General features: G+C 37.4%; 1 long non-coding RNA gene across 2 annotated transcripts in view; it reads left to right on the forward strand.

Moving 5' to 3' along the window:
• Positions 1-21,307, forward strand: part of LOC117064628 — a 47,958-nt gene extending 26,651 nt beyond the window's left edge. For both annotated transcript variants that reach the window (XR_004429564.1, XR_004429565.1), the window contains one exon: positions 21,168-21,307. This is a non-coding gene — a long non-coding RNA (uncharacterized LOC117064628). The remainder of the gene's footprint in view (positions 1-21,167) is intronic.
• The last annotated feature ends 3,999 nt before the right edge of the window (positions 21,308-25,306 follow it).

Genomic DNA, 25,306 nt, shown 5'->3' on the forward strand with positions numbered 1-25,306 from the left:
GGAGTGACTTTATTTGCTCATAGTCTTCCAGTAACCACTCTTCCTTTTGCTTATCCAAGGTGCATTTATGGGGCAGGTAAAGCTGCTGGGAGGATGAGGTAGAGGGGGTAGGGAACGGAGAGCTAATACTTATTAATTATGCATTTTTGCCAAGCTACTTTTAATGGAGGTTAGTTAATTTAATTCTCTCAATTTTTCTGAGTTATCTCTAGTGCCTAGCCAATACTTATGGGTGTTTAAAGGCTTAGCAACTGTAAAGTTCAACAGAGTTTTAAAATCTTGTTCAAAGTCAAAAAGCTATTTGGTGATGGAAATGGGATTTAAATCCAGGTCTCTTTTTTTTCCAAATCCCTTGCTTTTTTCCTGATGTTACTATCTCTAGCACATGGGTCCAGGGACATAAATAATTGCTCTCCAATTAACCTACACATTCAGTTATTTGGGAGCAAAGACACCAACATTTGAGTAGTAAGACAAGGAAAATTTCCTTTTTTCTCTCTCCTTTCCTCCCTTTCTTTCTTCCACAACATTTTTTGAGTGTCTATTATGTAGCTTCCAGTGTTCCAGGCTCTGAGATTCTACATCCCCATCTTGCAGCTTATATTCTAATGGACGAGCCAGATAGATAGATAAGTAATTTAATGTGAAGTATTGATAACTGCTAAGAGGGGCAGTGAAGCAGAGGATAACAGTGACGTGTGGTCAGGAAGACCTCCCTGAGGTGACATTTGAGCAGAAATCTGAATGAAAAGAAGGTCTGCCACTGGCGGGGGTTGTGGTGTGGACAGCAAGTGAGAGCTGGCTTAGTGTTTTGTGAGTTCAGAGTATACCTTGGTTGGAGTAAGCACAAGAAGGGTGATGAAGTGAGGCTGGAAAGTTCAGAAAAAGCTTGTGAATACTTTAGATTTTATTATGAATGAGGTTGGAAGCCATTCAAGAATGTTGAGGAAAGAAGTGATAGGATTTGACTTACCGTTTAAAAAGACTAACTGTGGATATTGTATGTGGGTAAGATTACAAGGGGCAAAAGCCTACGCTGGGACCCCAATTCAGAGTCGATGGTAGTTGTCTGCATATGATGATCATGAATGGTATTGAAAAGGAGTACTTCAGCAACATTGCATTCTTTCACTTTCAGTTCTTTTTTTTTTTTTTTTTTTTTTTTTTTGAGACGGAGTCTCGCTCTGTCGCCCGGGCTGGAGTGCAGTGGCCGGATCTCAGCTCACTGCAAGCTCCGCCTCCCGGGTTTTACACCATTCTCCTGCCTCAGCCTCCCGAGTAGCTGGGACCACAGGCGCCGCCACCTCGCCCGGCTAGTTTTTTGTATTTTTAGTAGAGACGGGGTTTCACCGCGTTAGCCAGGATGGTCTCGATCTCCTGACCTCGTGATTCGCCCATCTTGGCCTCCCAAAGTGCTGGGATTACAGGCTTGAGCCACTGCGCCCGGCCTCACTTTCAGTTCTTATCTTTGGATTTTTTATTTCAATTCCTTATAAATCTCTTTAAATTTATTAAATTCATACTGTGTTCAGGAGATGGAGAAAAATTCCATTTGTGTCTTTATCTCTTTCTTTAAGCCTTTTCCTACAATCTATATATTTTCTTTTTCTTTTTTTACCTAAACCAAATCACACATTGTTCCACTTATCTCAACAGTAGGAGAAAGGAAGCAATTGCTTTGGTTTTCTGATAGCACAAACCTAGCTGCAGATCTGAAACAGAATGAACTGGCATTAGAGTGATAGCAGGCCAGTCTGCCGACAGCACCCTTTCTCAGTGACAGCTAGCCAGTGCTGGGAATGGTCGGCACAAAGGCCTGAGTTTGTAATCAACTTGAAACTTGGACTCTTTCTCTTTGGATAGCACTTGCTCTCCTCCAGCTGAGGTGGGTGATTGGATTGGGACTATTATCTATCAAATGCCATGAAGAGCTATTAATATAGGTGGAATAATTGAAGAAACAGACTTATTGGAAAATGTAACTACTTTACACATCATTGTAAATTGTTTTCCAGGCTATACTGGTCTCCCTTCAGCCATGAAAACATTCAGATGTTAAAAAAAAAAAGATGCTTCTTGAATACTTAACCATAAAAGTGAATGAGATTGCTTTAGACTGCTTTGTTAACACTGGAACCATCCACACATGGAAATTATTACCTACCCTGTGTTTGCTTGAATGTTAGTAGATATTGTCGTGCCAGCTCTGCTGTCTGTTAGTCTAATGTGCACTTCTGTGCAAACAAGTGAACAGCCCAATATCGTTTTTCAGGAACATTCTTTCATTAAAGAATGAGTCTTTTCTAAATACCATTACTACTATTTTACATTTCTCTCTAATTTACAAAGGGGTTTTGAAGCTGGATTGCGTTCATGTGTAATGACTCTCACATTGCTCTGAGGGGTGAGTTGTGGGAGTGATAGAGCATCTGAAAGCTGGGTTTAGGTACATCTGGGAAGAGTTTTAAGCAGGTCGGCTGCCTTCATTACAGCTATTTCTCCATGTGGATGGCACTTGGTGTAAAAATCGATCTGTCCAAATTCTTCTTGCTATTCAAGGTCAAGCTCAAATCTCAACCACTTTAAGCAGTTATACTTAAGTAATTTAGTACATATAATTACTCTCCCTTCTCAGTGAAGAGGTATGAGAATAGATATTTTCTTAGCAACTGCTGTGATGGATTGTCACATCTCATCTACTGTTTACACAGCTCCTCAGTCAGGTAGGCACTTCTGGGAAATGAGCTGAAGTGTGTGTGCTCACACAGCTGCGAGGTGGAAGAGTCAGGATGTGAATTCAGGTCTGTCTGACACTAAGACTCTTTCTACCTGTGACTTCACAGAACGTTCAATGTGAACAGATCATGATACATATGCTTTAACATTTCTTTTTATACTGTTTATTTGTATTTGTAGTTGCTTCATGTATGGGTTTTCTATTTCTAGCAATGTTTTTTTTTTTTTTTTTTTTTTGAGACGGAGTCTAGCTCTGTCACCCAGGCTGGAGTGCAGTGGCGCGATCTTGGCTCACTGCAAGCTCCGCCTCCCGGGTTTACGCCATTCTCCTGCCTCAGCCTCCCAAGTAGCTGGGACTACAGGCGCCCGCCTCGTCGCCCGGCTAGTTTTTTGTATTTTTTAGTAGAGACGGGGTTTCACCGTGTAGACCAGGATGGTCTCGATCTCCTGACCTCGTGATCCACCCGTCTCGAAGACAGTTCGAAGAAACACAAAGAAGACGACGTGTCCCCTGCCTTATTGTAGCTTAATATAGAGTACAGACCTGAAAAGAAAGATATCTCCAAATCCATTATAAGAGGTCTGATGGTGGCTGGGTGTAGTGGCTCATGCCTATAATCCTAGCAATTTAGGAGGCAGAGGTAGGAGGATCACTTATGCCTAGGAGTTCAAGAACAGCCTGGCTAACATAGTGAGACCTTGTTTCTACAACATATTTTAAAAGATAAAACAATTAGCCCAACATAGTGGTGGTGTGTGCCTGTAGTCCCAACTACTCAGGAGGCTGAGATGGGAGGATCACTTGAGCCCGGAAGTTTGAGATTACAGTGAGCTATGATGGCACCACTGCACTCCAGCCTGGATGACAAAGGTCTGATAGAAGGAAGTCTATGGGGATACCAAAGCAACACAAAGGAGGAGATGGTCTCTTCTACCTGTGGAGACTGGAGTAAGTGTGTGGGAGCAGAAGAGAAAATACTCCAGGCAACAAGAAGGCATTGGAGTTATGAAACAGCCAGGTGTGGTGCATAGAGGCAAAACAACTAAGAGTGGTTGGATCATGCATTAAAATGGCAGGGCTGGGGGTTAAAGAGAAGAGTCTAGAGAGAGAGGTGGCAAGAAGGCAGGAAATGGGTTTCTTTAGTGCTTACTGAGTTGAATTTTATACATTTCTATGCCATCAAATGCTTTTTATCAGGGAAACAATATAATCCAAAACAAAGAATTTTGATTAAGGCTGTATATGGCAGGGATATTATTTGGAAGATGTTTGGGTAGCAGACAGGTGGGCTGGGCAGTTGAGAGACTCTTGCAGTTGTCCTGGCAAGAGATGATGAAGGCCTGGATTAGATGAGGAGCAGTGGGAATGGAAGGTAGTCCAGTCAAACTCAGTGTATTGTTCTACTGTCAACTACCTTGAATACTTCTTGTGGGCAGAAGTCATTTCACATTTTCAGTTAAAGTCACAGCTCAATTCCAAGCACATGAATCCCCCTTTTAAGTTCCCCCTTTTTAGTGCATATATTAAAAAATTCTGCAAAGAATCTGAGTGGGTATGACTTCAAAGCATACAAATGTTTTTCCATTTGAACTGCTCTATGGTAGGAAGTGAAATTTAGTCCTGTTTCCTGCAATATCCCCATGTGGGCAGAATTACTATCATTATTTGGTATTGGAAGCAATGATTCACAGATGAAAATAACCTTGGAATTAGAAAGAAAAATCAGGAGGAAAATCAGAAGTATTACCAAAATAACTTTTTCTTCTAGCAGGACTCTGGCTATTTATGTTTTCTTATAAGTAAAACTGAAATATAGTAGCAAGTGTTAAAGCAATTTAAGTGTTTAGAGCTCTTAACCAAGTGTCCTTGAAGCCTATAATGTTTGTAATAGGTAGGTCCATTGCTGTAAATCTGTGTTGACAGGTGTAAGTTTATACTAATAAATTGATAACACAAGTAAGAAAAACAAACCCCAGCTCCAAAAACATCGCATTAGCTGTAGAACTAATAATATCAAGAAAAAAACAGATCAAATGCTTTCTGACCATTTTCTCTCTTGATTAGACTGAATTGTGCACAGATGAAATTATAACACTTGGTATTTTCCTCACCTGTGTTTTTCACTTGTGGAATTTATTCATCACATCTCTCTATGATTTGTATATCTAGAGATAGGTTTTAAAGATGAACTAAAAAATTAAACAAATATACAGCTATGGCAAGGCTTCACATTCTGTCCCTGCACTGTGACACTTTAAACCTCCGCAAGCTATTTATCACCCAGTTTCCAGTTTCTAGGTTTCTTCTTAAGATGTGATAGCTCGGTAAGTGAATATTTTCTTGTTTTATGTCCTCCATACTAGATATCTTGAATCTTGAAAGAAGGGATTGTATCTTGTTCATCTTTGATCAGTTTCTATTAATAGTAGAATGTTTTGGCATCTAATAGGGTCATTTAATGAATACTGGTTGAGTAAGGACAGATGTCTACTCTTTTGGAAAAGGGAATAGTTGTCTTTGAGGTGAGGTTGGGTGAAAAATGTAGGTATTAGTAAACTGAATTGACAGAAATCTTTGAGAAGTGGGAAAATGCCTGATATGATGTTGAGTTTTATGTTTACTGAGTTAGGCAAAAACACAAATTAAACAAAATCATTTTGGCATGGATCTTAAGGTTTTTCGACTTCTTAAGTTATGGATGAGGAATAATTGTTTCTAAAAAATATTATCACTTAAAAATTCATATTTATAAGAACAACTGCTTATACTTCTTTCCTAAAAATAGAAACCCTACAAAACCTTAATTATATGTATAGATAGCTACACTGTGATGGCTCACATGCATGCCTCACGGGTTATGTTGTTATCTCTATGTCTGGTCATTGGAGGTGAGACAGCTAGGACGCCAATCATCCTCTCAATCAACTGGACTACACTATCTTTTCAGACTGACTGGACTACAGTCTCCATCCTCTCCTCCTGCTCCACGTGCTGTTTGCCTGTGCCACTTTCTTACTGCTGCAGTAACAAATGATCACAAACACTCTGGCTTAAAACAGCACCCACCGTTCTGTATGTCAGAAGTCTTTGTAGGTTTAATAGGGCTCTCTGCTCAGGGTCTCCCACCGGCCAAATTAAGGTTTCCTTCAGGCTGGATTCTTTCTGGAGGTTCTGGGAATGAATCGGTTTCCAAGCCCATTCAGATTGTTGGCAGAATCCTTTGTTTTTTGTTTTTTGTTTTTGTTTTGTTTTGTTTTGTTTTTTTTGCAGTGCGGGACTGAGATTCCCATTTCCTTACTGGCTGTCAGCTAGGGTCCACTGTCTGCTACAAGGGCCCCTTGAGTCCCTTCTCATGTGGCCCCTCCATCTTTCATCCAGCAGTGTTACACTGAATTCTTCTTCTGCTCTGACTTTCTGAATTTCCCTTTGCTTTCCTCCCTGTCATAAGCCAGAAAACGGTGTCTGGTTTTTAGGGCTCGTGTGATTATATTGTGCCTACCAAGATAAACCAATGTAATCTTCCCATCTTAAAGTCAACTGACGAGTAGTCTTCATTACATCTGCAAAGTCCCTTTTGTAATGTAACAAAACATACTCATGTGTGTGATATCCTATAGTTACAGTTTCTGGGGGGTAGGGCAGGACATTTTTAAGAGGACTTCTTAGAAATCCTGTCTACTGCACCCCCTAAAACACAAACAAACAACAACAAGAAAAACTTTGCCAGATAGAGGCCAGTGAGTCTCCGTAGAGGGTATCTATAGCTAATGGTCCATTAGCAAAATGCTGCCACTTTGCATAATGCCCCAATGAATTCCTCTTAGGTCTATGTTTCAGAGTAGTTCCTAGAATTGAGACATTCTATTATATTCTATTAATATCAAAATAAATCACCTAGCTAACAGTAAAAGGACTAAAACTTAGGGTACATTTTCTGTGAATATATGAAATTTTCCATGCACACAAGGTATCAGTTAATTTTATGGTCCCTCAGCTATGTTACTGGTACTTGTAACACCATGTGCCATGTAAATCCCTTTGAAAATGTCATATCATGGCGTAGCATTGAATAAGAACATGAGTGCAGATGACTATCCAATCCCAGGCAGTAGAATTAGGTGGTGGAAATTACCACTTGTGGATAAAGCTTCCTTTTTTTTTTTAATCACAAGCCAGGACAGTTTTCAGGAACAATTCATATTTCATGAAGAACTGTCACTGAATATCCACCATCATCATCAGCTTCCAGGTGACAGTCAAGAGAAGTTGTTTGACTTTTAGTAACTAATTCAATAAGGAAATAAAAAAAAACAACAATTTTGATCACATGAGAAGCGCAGATTAAACACTTGAAATTATACTATCAATACTAAAGTTGCTGTATAGAAAAAGATTTGAAAGTATGGCTTAAAAAGTGTGGCATCGTGATGGTATGATGGCCAAAAGTGATGATGAAGAATCTTTAGACTTTTGAATTGGAAGGGCATTTATACTTAAACTAATTTTTTTTAATGTAAAAGGCATCTTCTAGATTTATTTTTATTATGAGTGAGATAGAGCCAATTTATATATAAAATATCTACATTACTCTTTATGAACTGTTTTCTGTTCATTTTTAAATTAAGAGTTTTATTACTGATCAAACTGATCTTCATACTGAAGCATAAAAGGATTACTAATTATCTAGTATTTATCAGATAGTTTTCAATTTAATTATGTATCCATTGCCCCAAAAGTTGTTGTTAAATTGGTGTGTCCTACAGTTGATGGGAATTGAGAAGTGAAATAAGAGAACATAGAGTCACACATTAAAAGTGCCTAAAGACAGATACAGATAGTATCTGTATGAAATATTTGACACAAAGTAATTTATACTATTTTATACATTCCCCCCACCATTGTCTGTTTTTCAGGCTTGTTTGTTTTTAGGGTATGTACTTTCATGGAAGAAAACCATGCAATGGTTTGGAATGAGAAAGGAATTTTATAATAGTAAAGAAGGCATTATCCTGATTTATTGAAATTTAAAAATAAACTGTAAGTGGTATAATATGGATGATTGAATACTGACCTGAGAAGCAATTTCTATATGTAACTTTTAATGACATTGATATTATGACCACTGGTGACATACTGTATTCTGCAGACGTTTTTCTCTCCGCAATATTGGAGATGATGGAATCTTCTTTACATCTTCCCGCATAAGACTACTCGTAAGAACAAAGGTGGTTGGTGCTTACTTAATGCACCAAGCTCTTTTGTAGGGCACCTTTAAATCACTATTTTGATTTAATTCTGAATCAACTTTATTCTTGAACTGGGAAATCAAATTTTAACATGAACTTGCAAATAGTCCAATGCTTCACTCCCAATTCATATTTCAACATCCTTCACTGAGGCAGGAAGCAGAGTCAAGCTGTTGCCATGAAGCTTGTTTCAAGAGCTCAGAAATCTTCCAGGGACTCCTTTACTACTGCTTTTCAAAGAGGCCTTTTTTTTTTCTCTTCTCCTTTTCCTGCAAAGAGGGTTATATCCAGTACTCAAGGATATGGTAAGGCCAACAAGGACTGGAGGAATCTCCAGGACTATGATCTCTTGAATTGTGAAATATGACATTCTGATTGCTAGCTTGCCTTTCTTCCCACTCCACCAAATTGTAATACGTCTTTTCATGTTACAGTTTTATAAAACTCTACTGTATAACAGAAATTGTCTATTCATTTTTAAAGAACTACACTCCCAGATCAATTGAAATTTGTTTTGTTTTAAGTCTTCTGTGTAAACGCTCATCAAATTCTCATTAAAGTAACATTTTTGGACCATATTATCTGTTCAAAGATCTTCATTGATATAAAAATTTCCTAATTAATGGGCACCAAAAAATGTCTTAATCTGTCAGTAAAGTTGACTTTTACTTCAAATATGTAATGTTTAAATTTTTTTTCCTCTGTAAGGTAGGATCCTAATTATAGATAGGGATGTAGGTCCAAAATTAGTACATGGATTTAATGTATTTTCAGTAAAGTTAGGAATAAAGTAACACCACGTATTTCATTTTATTTGAGGTAGCCAAGAATAGTTATTTTCCTTTAGAAACTTCAACAAAAGGAAGCTTTTCAACTTCACAGCATTCTTAGGGAAATATAACTGTCCTGTTTCATAGAGGATGTGGAATAAGAGAAAATAAGCTATTTTTTTTAAGGAGGCAAAAGGAGGCAGACTTTGTCAATTATATTTATGTTCAATCCAATAGATCATAATATTTTTTTCTGAAAAGAATATTAATCTTATTCTACATGGATTATCAGGCTAAGGCATGAATATATGCTGTGGAAACAGAAATATGTGTGAAGGGATGTATGAAATCACAGAATAAATGGAATCCACTTTCTTGAAGTAGCTACAATTCTACTTGAGAGTAAGTAATTAAGTATTTTAAAATGCAAAAATGTGTATATTATGAGGTAGAAGCTAAATTTTTATTTTTAGGATAAAATGTTCAAATTCAAAGGGATTTTCAGCATGTGGGGAAGCAAGTGTGGCGCAGGCATGATGTGTTTCATTGTGCTCTGAAGCAAAGGGTTTCTCAGCGGTGAAGCTTAAGAATGCCGATCTGCATGACGGGGAAATTTCGTGTTTGCACAAGAATTAACTAATATGTTTTTCTATTGTCTGAAAAGGAAAATAATGCTTGGCTTCAGGTCTTCGGAAGTACTGCACATTCAGGCTAAGAGTGAGATGACCATTTTCTCATTTTCAACTAATTATTTCAAGATACCAAAACAAAACAAATAAATGCCACTGGGGAGTACCTGCTATATACAAATGAGCTGTATGTAGTGAAGTGGCCGGAAGGGCAGAATTCACAGCCATAGGTAGGACAGGCCCTGGCCACCCTTTAGGGGAGCAAGAAAGGTAAACCAGGTGGATGGAACATATCCTATAGCACATTGTAATTGGCAAGTGGACGCAAGTGGTTTCTTAGCAAGTTGGAGGCATTGGGCGGTCTAAAAGAGGTAAGAAGGTTTTATTGACAGAGAGGTGGAGCACACAATGAGGTGTCTGGGAGGAAGCATTTGAAGAGCTGCAAGGAGGTCTGATTTATGGTAGAAAAACTGAGTCCCCAGGAACTGGGGAAGTGACTGGCAAGAAGAGGATAGGGCTTCTAGTCTAGGGGAATCAAGGCATAGGAAATACTGCTTACATAGAGATTCAGTCAGGGGTATGGGATCAAGCCTGGGTACAGCTTTTGGAAGACTGCTTACTTGACTGGGTTGGCGTGAGACTAACAGCAAGTGTGGTTTGATGCCGACCCTTCAGTACTGACCTAAGTAGCTTACAACAGTTACCCTGTCTAAGAAGGAGTTTGATTCCAGAACCCAGAATAGAGCCGAGAATGCAGATGGTGGTCACATGGGTTCAGGTAAGGAGTAAGGAAAGTTACTGGCCCTTCTCCAAGTGCTGTGCAGGTGCAAAAGTTATTTAATTTTCTGCTTCTCTCTTGAATGAGTATGCTACCTATTTGGTGGTATAACACGTACATGCATTCATATTAAATGTCAATACATGCTTTAATGTTTTAATCAATGAATGTACTAAATAATTTAAATTTACAAGGGATTTTGGAAACAGATCTAGCTTTAAGCATGGCAGAAAATTGATATTTGGACAAGGAATGTTAGCACCTTCTTAGGTCATACTCAGATTTAAGGTAAGACTACTCTATTTTTCAAACCAATCTAGAGATATGAAACCAAGTCTAGTTAGAATGAGAATACTAAATTAAAAATAAGTTTGTTAGAATGGAGTTCAAATATTCCATGTAGAACTGTGGGATGAAGTGCAATCAGCTGTAACTGGTTGGAATAAGGACCTGCCTTGTCCCAGGGAGAGTTAGAGAATCTGTTCCAACAAGGACAGAAGGTCCAGTTGGGAAGAGCTCTGGAAAACAAAACTCTCTGACAGCGCAGTTTAAAGCTCTGCTGGCAGTAGGCATGTCCTTGCTTATGCTAGATTCGAGCTTAGTGTGGGAATCAGGATCTGAACACAACTCACTCCCTTCCCTGTCCCATTCAGTTGCTGCTCTTGGGATGTAGCATGCTGCCTGCAGCACATGAGTCTGTGTTTTGCTCATGCCTGGTAGTAGCTGCTTGGCACCTCGCCTCTGGAAGCTGATGATTTCAAGTGTCCAGACCCGTCATGATGCTGTCCAGGAGAGGGGTCAGGCTGTCATCATCTATTAGGCAGCCCCCAGCTGACACATGCAAGGCCAGTTACTGAGTGCCTTTTGCTCTCAAGCTTTGGATTTGCATCTCTTACTAGGAATTGGGATAAGACACATGTTCAGAATCCAAATTGAGGCATTCAGTTACTCTCCTATGCACTTGGTTTAATTTGTTTATTCATTATCTTGTGGTTTGGGCAGAATTTGCAAAGATTTTACAATTTCATGAACTTGCATGGAACCATCACTTTCTTCAGAAGGATTCTTCCATGGGTCGTAAAATCTGAGCAGCTTGGCACTGTCTTCTCATATTCATTGACAAGGAATTTAAGTAAACTGGACGCAGCTAATCTTTCTTACTTGGGACCTAGTTTGAGAGTACTCTATTCTTCAGCAGAAGAATATCAGGCCTGCCTCTGAGTGCTCCTCTTGCCATAAATCATGTACATGACCATACCTTTAAGAGAAACTAAGATAGATCCTGACGTTTACGTCATGGAGTTATGGAGTTTTACCTAAATCACTTCTTGCTGTTACTCTGCTGTTGACTTTTTGTCACTATTGTAATAACTAGGCTTCAATCTTGTGGAAAATTTTGACAAAATGATTTTTTTCTTCTGCTCTTCTGGGTGCTCCTATCTTTGTTTTTTGTCCATACACTCACTCTCCCAGAATGGGGGCCCAGTATGATTATGTAGTGAGTATTTATTTATAGATGTCACTTACCCACTTTGCCTTCCTCGGGAACCACATCCCATGCCTTCCCCACTTGCAGGGATGGAACACATGACCCAGTTCTGTCATTCATGTTTACAAGCCCTTTTCATTAGTTTACGGCTAAGCATGTGACACAAGCAGATTCTATCAGAGTCAGAAGGAGAGCACTTTTGTAGGATCTAGCAGGAAACCCATGCATTAGTTTATGCAGGCTAAGATAGAAGAAGCTGCATGCTTTAGAGCTTCAGTAACCATTTCCGTGACATTGAAGGTGACTGTTAAAAAATGAAGCCAATATATAGAGGAGAGTAGCGCCAAGTAGAGGAGGACAGATGGAGAACATTTGGTAACATCATTTGGGTCCTTTCAAGCAACCATGTCTTAAGCCAACTCTGAGGCAGTTTATTCTCTACTTTGCTTAAACAAATTTGCATTGAATTTTCTGTATCTTCAATTTTGAAAAAAGCTTCTGCCAGTGATTAGAGTCTTGGCTGGGAGTTTCAAAAAAACGAGGCTGGGCTTAGCTACTTGCTGACAGCCTGCTTGATACCACCTGTGGCCTGGTTCGCTGACCATACCTACCCACTTTTATATTTTCTGTGCTGGGTTTATCCCTATTGGACCATCCTGATATTTCATATTCAACCCTGATGCTCTTTCACAATCTGGATAAAATTCCAAGACATAGTAGCTATGTTGCCCCCCGTGAGTATTTTAAAAAGTCTTAATAACTCAACCAATAAATTGTCTCTTTAATAATTCAAAGTGGGGAAGTTTCAAGGATTTTCACGTTAACTAACCCTGGGATCATAAATGTTTTAAGGTCAGTGGCTCATTAGCTTTTCCTTTTCTATTGTGGATGTTGTTATATCATTTTACTTTCTTAGATAGTGGCCTTTATGACATTTTACTTGGCTGGCAGGCAACAGAGTAACTGCTTTTAAATATAAGAGATGATGAAAGAGATTTCTGTAATAGATTTTACTATAATGGGATCAGAAATGGCAGGGAGGGCAGAGAAGAAGTTAGAGGCAAGGCAGCCACAATGTTCTCATTGCCTAGAGGTAAGTATTTCATGGTTTTCTGAGAAACTAAAGATGACCTGAGAAGTAGGACTTAAAGAAAGCATATTGAGCTCAGTAAACTCTGAAGACTCTGGTGATAAGATGAGCAAAGACAGGCCTAAGCATATTCTCCTATAGACCATGGACTTTGTGAGAATGGGTGTTGGTTCTGGGAGTTGGGCTGAGGCTCAATCTATGTTCCAGACCCAAGGCCAACTTTAAACCTTATAGGAATACTGAAAATGCCCTGTGGGGACAGTTTCCGTTCTACTCCATGTGTTAAAAGTGCCTCTTTTAATCCTAGTTAGACTCTTTTAATTGGAATGATCTTTCCTCAAACTCTTCTTCTTTAGTTTTTTTTTTTTTTTTTTTCTGATCCTGAAGGGATAAACAGTCTTCATGGGTTAAAACAAAACAAAAGAAAACAAAACTCCTTACGGCGAATTGAGAAGCAATTGAAGTCTTCTTCATTCCCTCACCTCTTTCCTGATTGCTTCCACCTCTTTCTTTTGCTCTATACCAAGGTCTTCTCTGCTTTTTCATTCTGATCCATTATGTGAAACATTTCAGTCTCAGTGATAACAAAGTAGCTAGGAGAGAAGCTTGCAATATGAGGGGCAGAGGGGTCCCCGGGTAAGTGGGATGGCAAGGGCTTGATATTCCTTTTTTTTTTTTTTTTTGAGACAGAGTCTCGCTCTGTCGCCCAGACTGGACAGTGCAGTGGCCGGATCTCAGCTCACTGAAAGCTCCGCCTCCCGGGTTCACGCCATTCTCCTGTCTCAGCCTCCCGGGTAGCTGGGACTACAGGCGCCCGCCACCTCGCCCGGCTAGTTTTTTGTATTTTTAGTAGAGACGGGGTTTCACCATGTTAGCCAGGATGGTCTCGATCTCCTGACCTCGTGATCCGCCCGTCTCGGCCTCCCAAAGTGCTGGGATTACAGGCTTGAGCCACCGCGCCCGGCCAAGGGCTTGATATTCTTAACGGAGAAAGTTTTAACAGACAATATGAAATACAAAGAGTTTTGAGAAAAGGATGGTCATTATGATTTGAATAGAGAAAATGAGAAGGATGTTTTTGAATTTTTACATTTTGGAATATTTGCATATATATGCATATAATGGATATCTTTGGGATGAGTTCCAAGTCTAAACACAAAATTTGTTTATATTTCATATATATCTCATACACAAAGCTTGAAGGTAATTTTATTCAATATTTTAAATAATTTTGTACATTTGTCACATGAGGTCAGGTGTTGACTTTTCTACTTGTGGCATCACGTTGGCACTCAAAAAATTTTGGATTTAGGAGTGTTTCAGATTTTGAAGCATCTCATATATAGGATTTCAAATTAGAGATGCTCAACCTGTACTAGGAAGATGGGCCAGGTAGAGACGAGAGTCTACCTTTGTTTAATCGAGCTAAAGGTTTGTCAATTTTGTTTATGTTAAAAAAAATCCACCTTTTTTTCGTTGATCTTCTAGACTGCAATTTTTAGTCTCAGTTTTGTTCTTTTGAAAAGATAAACAAAATTGACAAACCTTTAGCTAGATTTATAAAAAAAAGAGAGATTACCCAAGTAAGTAAAATCAGAGAAGAAAAAGGAGACATAATAACTGAGACCACAGAAATACAAAGAACCATTAGAGACTGTTACGAAGAACTGTATACCAACAAATGGGACCTAGAAGAAATGGGTAAATTCTGGTAAACGTACAACCTAAGATTGAACCATAAAGGAGTAGAAAACCTTAGTAACAATAACAACAAAAAATTAAGCAACAAGATCAAAACCATAATAACAAAAAAAACCCATCAAAGAAGAGTCTAGGATCTGATGGCTTCACTGATGAATTTTATCAAGCATTTAAAGAACTAATCCTAATTCTACTCAACTCTTCCAAAAAATTGAAAAGGAAAGAATATTTCCAAAATCATTCTACAAGATGAGCATTAACCCTGATACCAAAGCCAGACACAGAGGAAACAAACAAAAAAAAACTACATATCAGTATCATTGATGAACACAGTTGCACAAATCCTCAACAAAATACTAGCAATCCAAATCCAGCAACACATTTGATGATGTTTGGACATATGTTCCCGCCAAATCTCATGGTGAAATGTGGCCTCTATTGTTGGAGGTGGGGTCTACTGGGAGGTATTGATCATAGGGTGGAATCCTCCTGAATGGCTTAGTGCCTCACCTTGGTGATGAGTGAGTTCTTGCTCAGTTCACTCAATATCTGTTTGTTAAAAACAGTCAGGGATCTCCAACTTCGCTCTCTCATTCCCACTCTGCTCTTTCACTCCCACTCTCACCATGTGAGGCACCTGCTCCCTCTTTGCCTTCCACCATGATTGAAGGCTTTCTGAGACCCTCAATAGGAGCAGATGCCAGTGTTATACTTCCTGTACAGCCTGCAGAACCATAATCCAATTAATCGTTTTACCTTATAAATGACCCAGCTTTAGGTATTTATTTATTGCAATGCAACAAAACAAAACAAAAAAATCAGACCAACACAACATTAAAAATGTCATTCAGCATGACCAAGTGGTATTCAGCTCAGAAATGCAAGAATGATTCAACATATGCAAGTCAATAAATGTAATACATCCCATCAACAGAACCAAGAACAAAAATCATATGATCACTTCAATAGATGCTAAACATTTGATAAATTTCAACATTGCCTTATGAATAAAAATTGTCAACAAACTAGATATAGAAAAAACATACCTCAGAATAATAAAGACCACATGTGACAAACCCACAGCTAACATAGTACCAAAAAGGGGAAAATGGAAAGCCTTTCTTCTAAGATCTGGAGCGAGATAAGCATGCCCACTTGCACCACTTTTTGTCAACATAATACTCGAAGTCCTGACCACAGCAATTAGGAAATAGAAAGAAATAAAGGGCATACAAACTAGAAAGAAGTCAAATTAATATCGTTAAAATGACAATACTAACCAAAACAACTTACAGAGTCAATGCAATCCCTACCAAAATACTAATAACATGCTTCATAGAAATAGAAAAAACAAAAACAATTCTAAAAATTATATGGAACCACAAAAGACCCTGGATAGCCAAAGCAATCTTGAGCAAAAACAGTAAGCTGGAGGCATCATACTACTTGGTTTCAAAATATATGACCAAGCTATAGTAACCAAATCAACCTGGTACTGGCATAAAAAGAGACACACAGACCAGACCAATGGAATAGAATAGAAAACCCAGATAAAATCCTTACATTTATAGCCAGCTCACTTTCAACAATGATGCCAAGAACATACAATAGGGCAAAGGACAGTTTATTCAATAAATGGTGCTGGGAAATCTGGCTAACCATATACAGAAGAGTAAGACTAACTCCTAGCTCTCAGCATATACAAAAATCAAATCAAAATGGATGGAAGACTTAAATTTAAGACCCAAAACTATGAAACTACTAGAAGAAAACACTGAAGAAATGCGCCAGTGCATTAGTGTGGGCAGATATTTTTGGGGTAAGACCTCAAAAGCACAGACAATTAACCAAAGCAAAAATAGACAAACGGGATTATGTCAAGCTGGAAAGCTTCTGCACAGCAAAGCAATCAATCAACAAAGTGAAGAGACAGTCCACAGGAGGGAGAAAATATTTGCAAACTACTCATGTGACAAGAGATTAATAACCAGAATATATATATATTTATATATATATTTATATAATTTATATATTTTATATATATAATGTGTGTGTGTGTGTGTGTGTATATATATATATATATAAATGTTGGCTAGGCTGGTCTTGAGTCCTTACCTCAAGTGATCTGCTCACCTTGGCTTCCCAAACTGCTAGGGTTACAGGTTGCCACTGTGCCCAGCCAGAACAGACATTTTTAAAAGGAAGACATTCAAATGGCAAACAAGTATATGAAAAAATGCTCCCTATCACTAATCATCAGAGAAATGCAAATCAAAACTACAATGAGATATCATCTCGCCTCAATTAAAATGGCTTTTATCAAAAAGACTGAGGCTGTGGAGAAAAGGGAACCCTTATATGCTGTTGATAGAAGTGTAAATTAGCATAGCCACTATGAAATGGAGGTTTTTCAGAAAAGTGAAAATTGAACTACTATATGATCCAGCGATTTCATCACCGGGTACATATTTAAAGGAAAGGAAATCAACATATTGAAGCACTATCTGTACGCTCATGTCTATTATAGTCAAAACATGCAGTCAACCTACATGTCAATCAATGGATGAATGGGTTAAAAAAATGTGGTTTATATTTATATACAATGGAATATTATTCAGCCATAAAAAGAATAAGATCCTGTAATTTGCAGCAACATGGATAGAACTTTAGGTCATTATGTTACGTGAAATAAGCCAAACACAGAAAGACAAATACTACATGTTCTCACTCACATGTGGGAGCTAAAAGAGTGATTTCATGAAGATTAAGAGTAGATTGGTGGTTACCAGAGGATGGGAAGGGTGCTGGGAGGGGAGAGGAAAAAGAGAGTTTGATTAATGGGTACAATTATACAGTTTGGTAGAAGAAGAAAAACCTAGTGTTTGATAGATCTGTAGAGTGACAATAGTTTACAACAATCTATTATGTATTTCAAAATATCTAGAAGAAAATAATTCAACTGTTTCTAGCATAAAGATAAATTTTAAGGTAATGGATATCTTAATTTCACTGAATTGATCTTTATATATATTACATGAATGTATTAAATTATCACATGTACCCTGAAAATGTCTACATCTAGTATGTATCAATTAAAAAATTAAAAAAAGAGCATCTGAGAAGTGTAGTTTTTTAGCTTCTTGCCTTAACACCCAAAATAAAGTCTGACTTTTGTAACTAAGGAAGCAGGAGTGAGTGGTTCATGGATAGTCATTTTTAGTCTCTGTTACAACAGTTTTTAAAACCCATGATTGCTCCTTAGGAGATGCACTAAGTTGTTAGAAGGTTTATAGATTTATAAGGAATATAAATGTTCTTATTTTCAATGTAAGGATTGGTTATGGAGAGCTTAGAAAGAATATTCTAAGATATCCTTTCTTCTTCTAAGATATTCTTTATTCTTTTCTAAGATATTCTTTATTTTATTCTTTCTGGCTATAACAACCTAGCCATAAAATAATGAAAATTGTAATTTCTGAGAAAGGGTTTATATCATTTGCTTATATATGTATATATTCTATAATTAATATTATAATATATAATATTCCTCTGGGGGTATAATGGGTGAATGCATATTGGAAAAGCACCTAACATCTCTACTACAGAAGTATTTTATATTTATTTTTATTTAAATATAAAATACTCTAATGGTTCTATGGTTGTATTATATATCATGATATTATGTTATAAATTATATTTATTAATTATCATATATAATATATTGTATTATATTATAATATATTACATAATATATTATATGATAATATATTATATAGTACAATATATTATATATTATAACATACAATATGTTGTACATAATATATAATATATATATAATATATAATACATAATATATATTATATAATCTCATATTACATAACCTCATACAATATAATATATTATGTAATATATAATATATTATATAATATATAATGTATGTACAGCATATTATATATTATAATATATAACATATTGTACTATATAATATATTATAATATAAAACATATAATATATAATAATATAAAGTATATAATATATTATAATATATATTATAATATAAAATATAATAGAACCATGGAACCATTAACCATAGAATCTTTAGAGTATATTTAAATAAAAAGAAATATAAAATACTCCTGTAGTAGAGGTGTTAGGTGTTTTTCCAATATCCATTCACCCATTATACACCCAGTGGAATATTATATATTATAATATTAAATATAGAATATATACATATATAAGCAAATGATATAAACCCTTTCTCAGAAATTACAATTTTCATTATATATATTTATATTATATATTATAATATATAATATATAATACATAATATATATTATATAAAATCATATATGATATATAACATGTATTATATATTATTACATATTATACATAATATAATTATACATATGTAATAATATCTTAATAATATATACAATATTTATATATACATAATAGATAGTATATTAATAATAATAACATAATATAATAATATATAATATTTAATACTATTATAAGATAGGATTAATTATAAATATAATTATAATATGTAATATATTATGTATTATATATTATAATATAAATATATAAACTTATAAATTATATTTACAAATATATAATAATATATAAAATACATAATATACATGATATAATATGCATGCTTTATATAAAATATAAATATTTATATAGCCATATATAAATAAATATGATTAAATATAGTTATATAAAACATATATTATATAAATATGTAAGCTTATATGTTGTATCGTTTGCAAGTACGGAAAGAAGTAAAAACAAGATTTTAAAGTTTTGGGGGTTTAGCTATGATGACAATTGTCAAACAGAATTTAGAAAGGTTTGAGTAGCTCAGTGAAAGAAATGAATTTATTTAACACTGAAAAATTTGAGATAGACTTATGCTAGATATATGCTTATGGTCCTAAACTAAGATGGGGAGGAAGCCAGAAATATAATAAAGTATAAGCTACGTTTAGAAGTAAAACCGGTACATTTTTGTCCTAGAGTTGGCCATCTGATTAAGATGTAAGTCCTGTAAAATGAACGAACAAAGGGGAACACTTCTAATACAATAGGGTATGTTGTGGATTGTAAGAAACAGGAGAATACAGGCCTTTCCTAAAGGGGCAATTGCTGCTTGGCTGCAGTCATTTATTGCCATCCAATAAATCAGGCTTGGATATTCTACTTTTGCAAGACAGAAATCTAGAGTTTTACATAATCTTCCAGATTTTTAAATAATTATGCAGGCCAAGCAAATATGTCTGCATGTTGGATTTGTCTAGTGGACAGCCAGTTTCCAACTTTTGATCTAGTTCAAGATCTTTATTTTACTAAAACTGTGAGAAATATAGTGACGTGTTCCCAGCCACCTAACTCATCAGTGACAGAGCTGGGACAAGAACCCTACCCCTTCACTTTCAGTTATCTTTCTACTGCACCACATCTGAACTGTTTTTTGGTAGAGCCTAGACCATCATGTGAAACTGTTTGGTGGAAAGGAATAATCAAGGAAATTAGACATATAATGTTTGCGGTTAATTTCAAAAATGCCTAGCACAGAGTTTAGCTTTCAGAAGGTATCAATCAATGTTAGCTCGATCTCTATCAGAATTGTTAAAATCATATAAGGCAATGAATAAACTAGAAGGAAAGGTAAAGAGGAAAAAGAGTCATTATCAAGCCTTGGGGAGCCACATAATTAACAGTGGAGGCAAGATAATGAATTAGCAAAGACAGCATCCAAGGAGCAGTCAGAAGCAGCCAGGATTGCTTTGTGAATCTCTCCTTTACCTTTGCCCTAATTACAGCTCTAGGCTGTAAATGTTTTAATTTGAGGATAATTTCCAGCCCTTTAATAAACTTTTTTTTTTTCTAATTATACTGCTGCCTTAAACTTATAGCCTTATAAGAAAGTGTGGTCTTCAGAGAATTTTTTCTTCTTCCTTTAATGAAAATTAGATAGATTGATTAATTTTGACATAAATTTCTAAAACTGTTCAGTTATATCTTGAGATTATCCCACGGTTAGTGGTTAAGTGTCTCCATTATAAGTAATTATTGTCATTAAAAATAGTTTAACAAGAAGAAATGTCCTTTGAAAATCCCCTTTTTGGTATGCTTGTGGCCCTGTATGTCACAAAAATTCGCTGCATTATCCCAGTATCATAGATCACAGGGTAATTTTTGAAGTGACCCATTCTGTTCTTTCAGTTTTAAAGAGATTAGGCTTTTACGACCATCTCTGATGTAAGTTTTAGTGTGCATAGTGCAATGCATTTCTGAGACACTGTTTAAAGTTCTGAGGAGAGAAGTCCCTGGCAATGTAAAATTTTGATTTAATGCTGATGTTAAAATTTTGACTAGTGAACACAGTGGAAGGACCTTAGGGATCTGGTGGATTCCTTAGGTAATTTGTCTCGGAACTCACTGCTTTTGCAGTGGATTTTGCTTACAGTAGTACAACCTATAATTATGATTTGTTCTCCTGGTAATTCTCTCAGCAGAACTGAAATACCTACAAGGTCAGTGATGCTAGGTTAAGGTCACCAACTGGTCATTCTTAAATATTTGATTGGATTTCTCTTTATATAAAACAGTCCAACGGAATGCTGAAGAGAACTAGAATATAGTCCTTAGAAAAAGGAAAAAATAGTCTATTTTTTATCTGTTTAATCATGCCCTTATGCCTTTTTTCTTTTCTTTTTAGTTCCAAGGCATGAAGATAGTACCTGTACATCTCAACAAGAACATAGATGGTTCTCTGCTATCAGCTGAAGCTACTGTGACCACAAAACTGAAAATTCCCATTCTGTATCTTTGTCAATAAAAAATGTCCATCAGAGCAGGCCCAGTAGCTTATCTCCTTATCCAGACAGTGCGTCTCAGTAAGTACACAGAGCCTGATTTTAATGTCTTCACTCAGCCCTGGTTTCCACCATTTTCAGTGGAAGAAAAATTCTTATGAAAGGTGAATTAATGATGTGCAAATGGCTAATATTCTTGCAATTTGCATTGGTTGTCTTTTGGAATCTGTTGAGATTATTTTGGGTAGACTGAACATAGCTCTGTACTGCAAGTCGGGGACAGAGGAGAGAAATATATGACCCCACTACCTAGATTTGAGTTTCTGGCATTGCAGGGGCAAATATTCTGAAGATCAAAGATATCTTTGATCACAGATTTTTGAAAACAAGTCCAAAACTCTCAGAGTGGACCAACTCCCACCCCCCTGCCCTGCCAAACAAAAACAAAATCATTTTCTCTCTCCTCTGGGTCCTAAGAAATGAGATATCTATTTAGGGTGCTGCAGGAAATATTCCAGGTTCTCACCATTTTTGGGGTCACATTCCCATTTGATAATCTGATAAAAATTATGAAAATTTTCATCAGAAGAAATATCCATAAAAACACATACACAGAATTCTGAAAACATGTGTGTTTTCTTACAAAAACATGAGTGTTCCTTAAATATTATCTAGACTGTTTAGGGGTTCTGGACTCAGGTGAAGAATCCCTGGGACTCCGAGGATAATTATGGAAATTTGCCTTGGACTTCTACGTAATTCATGTTCCCCAACTATACCTACCTAATCTTATAGATGGATGTTAACAATATGAATGGTAATAACCTGTACTATGTGGCTTTTGTGTCATTCTGCCAATTCAGGAGTTCTATCTGCTGTGAAGTCATTTCTCTTATCCAACTAGTTATATCTAAAGTCCTCAACACGTTTCAGTTGTGTTTATGAACAAGCCCAGACAGTGGTCACATAGTGACCTCTGGGTACTGATGCCCCCTCTGCTGGATATCTCTAATTCCCCTGTGTACTGCCAACTCTCTCAGGAATCCATACCCAGCTTGCACATCTTTGCCACTTCTGCTGGGGCCCATGGTGCTCTCCTTTTGCTGATGTACTGGAGTTTTTGGGGCCAAGGCTGTTTTTCCATAATTTCAATAATTCCAGGAACAACTGGAGAAAATGCTTTCCTCCTCTTTGTGGAACTGTTGTCACACAGAAATAATTACACTTATTTACCTTTATATAAAACAAATCATCTAATAAAAAATTAGACAGTTTCTTATGAATTCTGATTTGAATGCTTTTAGCAAGACAGGACTTTTGACTTTTATTTCCAATTTCTCCCTCCTTGCCATAGAGCCTTGCTGCTGGACTGAAAGGCAAACCCAAGGGACCTCAGATTGCATTCAGAATCCTCAGTCTTCTCCCATGGCTGAAGTTTGTCTCTGGCCCAGTGGTGTTTGCCTGACTCACACTCCCTTTGGGAGCTCCTCATGCAAATACTGTTCCAGAAATCTGCACATCAATTTATGGAGACACTCAGAATTGCTGCTCATCAAGGAACGAACTCTACATAGGTTTAGATTAGGAAACTCAGAAACATCAATTCTTAAGCATAATTAGACAACAGTGCAACCTTTGGAGCTTAGGCATGGTATTTTGAGAGGACCTTTTGCAGAGCTCTTCCAGATCTCTGTGGTGTCCTTCCAAAGACAAACTTTATAATTCTACTCTGTCCCACATCCAAGCCAGCGCGGTACTGAAAAATGGCATTAACAAAACTCTAGGCTCTTACTGGAATCAAGCACCTTCTTTATTGTAAATAACTCCATACAGACCTGTAATAAGTTAGAATCAGAATGATCTTTCTGTCATGATTCCATTTTTTATACAACTCATGTGCCTCAAACTCCACAGGAGTCAATAAATTATGACTCTGAAATAATACTGAATTTCAAAGCTTAGTATGCAGTGTATGGAAAAAATGCCCCACCATTTTTCTTGCTGTCATTTGAAGGCACAGTAGCAGATGCATCACAACATTGGAGATGTATTCTGAAAATGCCAATATCTCCATCAGTTATAGATTTGTCATAATTAATGCTGACAGCTGCTGCTGCACCATTGTATTCTTCACTCACACCATTAGTCCTCTCTTTGACATGCTAGACTGTGTTCAGCAACCTTGGTGTGGCTCTCTCCCCATGGTTTTATATGCCCTCTCTTTCAACTTTCTCCCAGATCCACTAACTAGTCCTCAGACCAAGCAGGGAATTTCCAAACCACTCCCTTTGTCTCATGAACTTTCTTTCTCTTTGTTTCTTCTCCCCCTCCATGTCAATTGCATTTTCTCTCATAAACAGTCATGATAATGTTGAAGATATAAAACATTTTGAGGACATCTTAGAATACAAATTTTTGGGGTCAACTTGGATGCAAAAATGAAATGAAAACTATTCCTTTCCCGCAGTTGATATAACTTTCTCATGAGGCTTGTCCCCTTCAGGTGTATATGTAGGGTGGGGTCAATGTTGGAAGAGTGGAATTCTGGAGTGCCAAAAAATTCTTTGTCTCCTTAATGATCTCTTTTGCATGTCATTATCTTTCAGGTAAAAGCTCCATTTTCAGATTTTTGCTCCCTCCCCCAGCTCCTTTCTAAGATGACATGATGCTATATCTAGGAGGAGGGTCTTATGTCATTTTGTATCATTGGGATAGGGGACTGCACTGTCTGCCAGGTATCCTCTGGGTCCTCCCTGTTCTGATTGGCCTGTTGTACACTGAAGTGCCTCTCATGCCACCTGCAGTTCTAGAAATACGTGTTGTCACTGATTGTTGAAATCTGTGATCTGGTCATTTTCTGTTGATTAAGAAATCTCCACCTACTTCAGCATGTTCCGACTCCATGTCTCTGCCAGTCCAGCAGGTCTCTGACTGCCTGGGCTGTCCGCCAGGCATGCAGAACTCCATGATCCCTTGAAGCCATGTGAAGGTGGAGGAAAGCCAGGAGCAGAACTTCAGGCTCATCTATTTTGTCACCTCTGTCTGCCAGGGCACTTTACTCCTGTACCATATGGGATGTGGCACGAGTCACATGCCAGGCTGCTCCTAGAAGCTTGCAGGTTTTCTTGGGCCTCCCAAAGGAGGCCAACCACTGCCCGAGTGTCCTTGTGTTCCCCCCACCCCGCCATCACCTCTGTCTTCTTGGGTTTTCACCTTCAGTTGGGAAGTAGGTCACATGCCTCTGGCTGTGACTTCCTGCTTGGCTTCTCCCTCCCTGTTTTCTTCCTGCCATAGAGGGTTTCTTTTATTTTCTCTCCCAGTCTGGAAGGAATTTTCTCTGGGGTGATAATGGCAGAGAGGCTTCCAGATATCATGATTCAAGGTGGTAGAGAACAGGGAGAGACAAAGAAAAGCCCTATTATTTAAATTTTTTCCAAAATGGCACCCCTGAAAATAAAATTGTATACCTGAAACTAGTGTTCCCTAAACCACTTATCATCCTTGAAGGAAAATGGGTATCATATGAATAGTAATAAGTTCTCTTGTTCTGGCTCTCATCTTGGTCTTCGATTTGGAGCCTCTAACTGCACTCAGAGTTTTCTGCATTTATTTCTATGATTCTTCCTCACATATCCCTCTAAACAATGTGAGCATGTGGCCAATCCACCTCCTTATCTTTTGCTACCTGGAAAGCCCTGTACGACCTTTCATGCGGGCACAGGTGATTTGGGTGATGATGCTCTTGTCAAGGACACTGCCTCCAGTCACTGGAGAAAAGGCTGCCCGGTCTGGCATGGTGGCTCACGCCTGTAATCCCAGCACTTTGGGAAGCCAAGGCAGGCAGATCAACTGAGGTCAGGAGTTCAAGACCATCCTGGCCAACATGGTGAAACCCTGTCTCTACTAAAAGTGCACAAATTAGCTGGGCATGGTGGCGGATGCCTGTAATCCCAGCTACTCAGGAGGCTGAGGCAGGAGGATGGCTTGAACCCAGGAGAAGGAGGTTGCAGTGAGCCGAGATCATGCCACTGCACTCCAGCTT

This window comes from Trachypithecus francoisi, unplaced genomic scaffold (assembly GCF_009764315.1).
Source record: "Trachypithecus francoisi isolate TF-2019V2 unplaced genomic scaffold, Tfra_2.0 Lachesis_group2, whole genome shotgun sequence".
In the NCBI taxonomy this organism is placed as follows: domain Eukaryota; kingdom Metazoa; phylum Chordata; class Mammalia; order Primates; family Cercopithecidae; genus Trachypithecus; species Trachypithecus francoisi.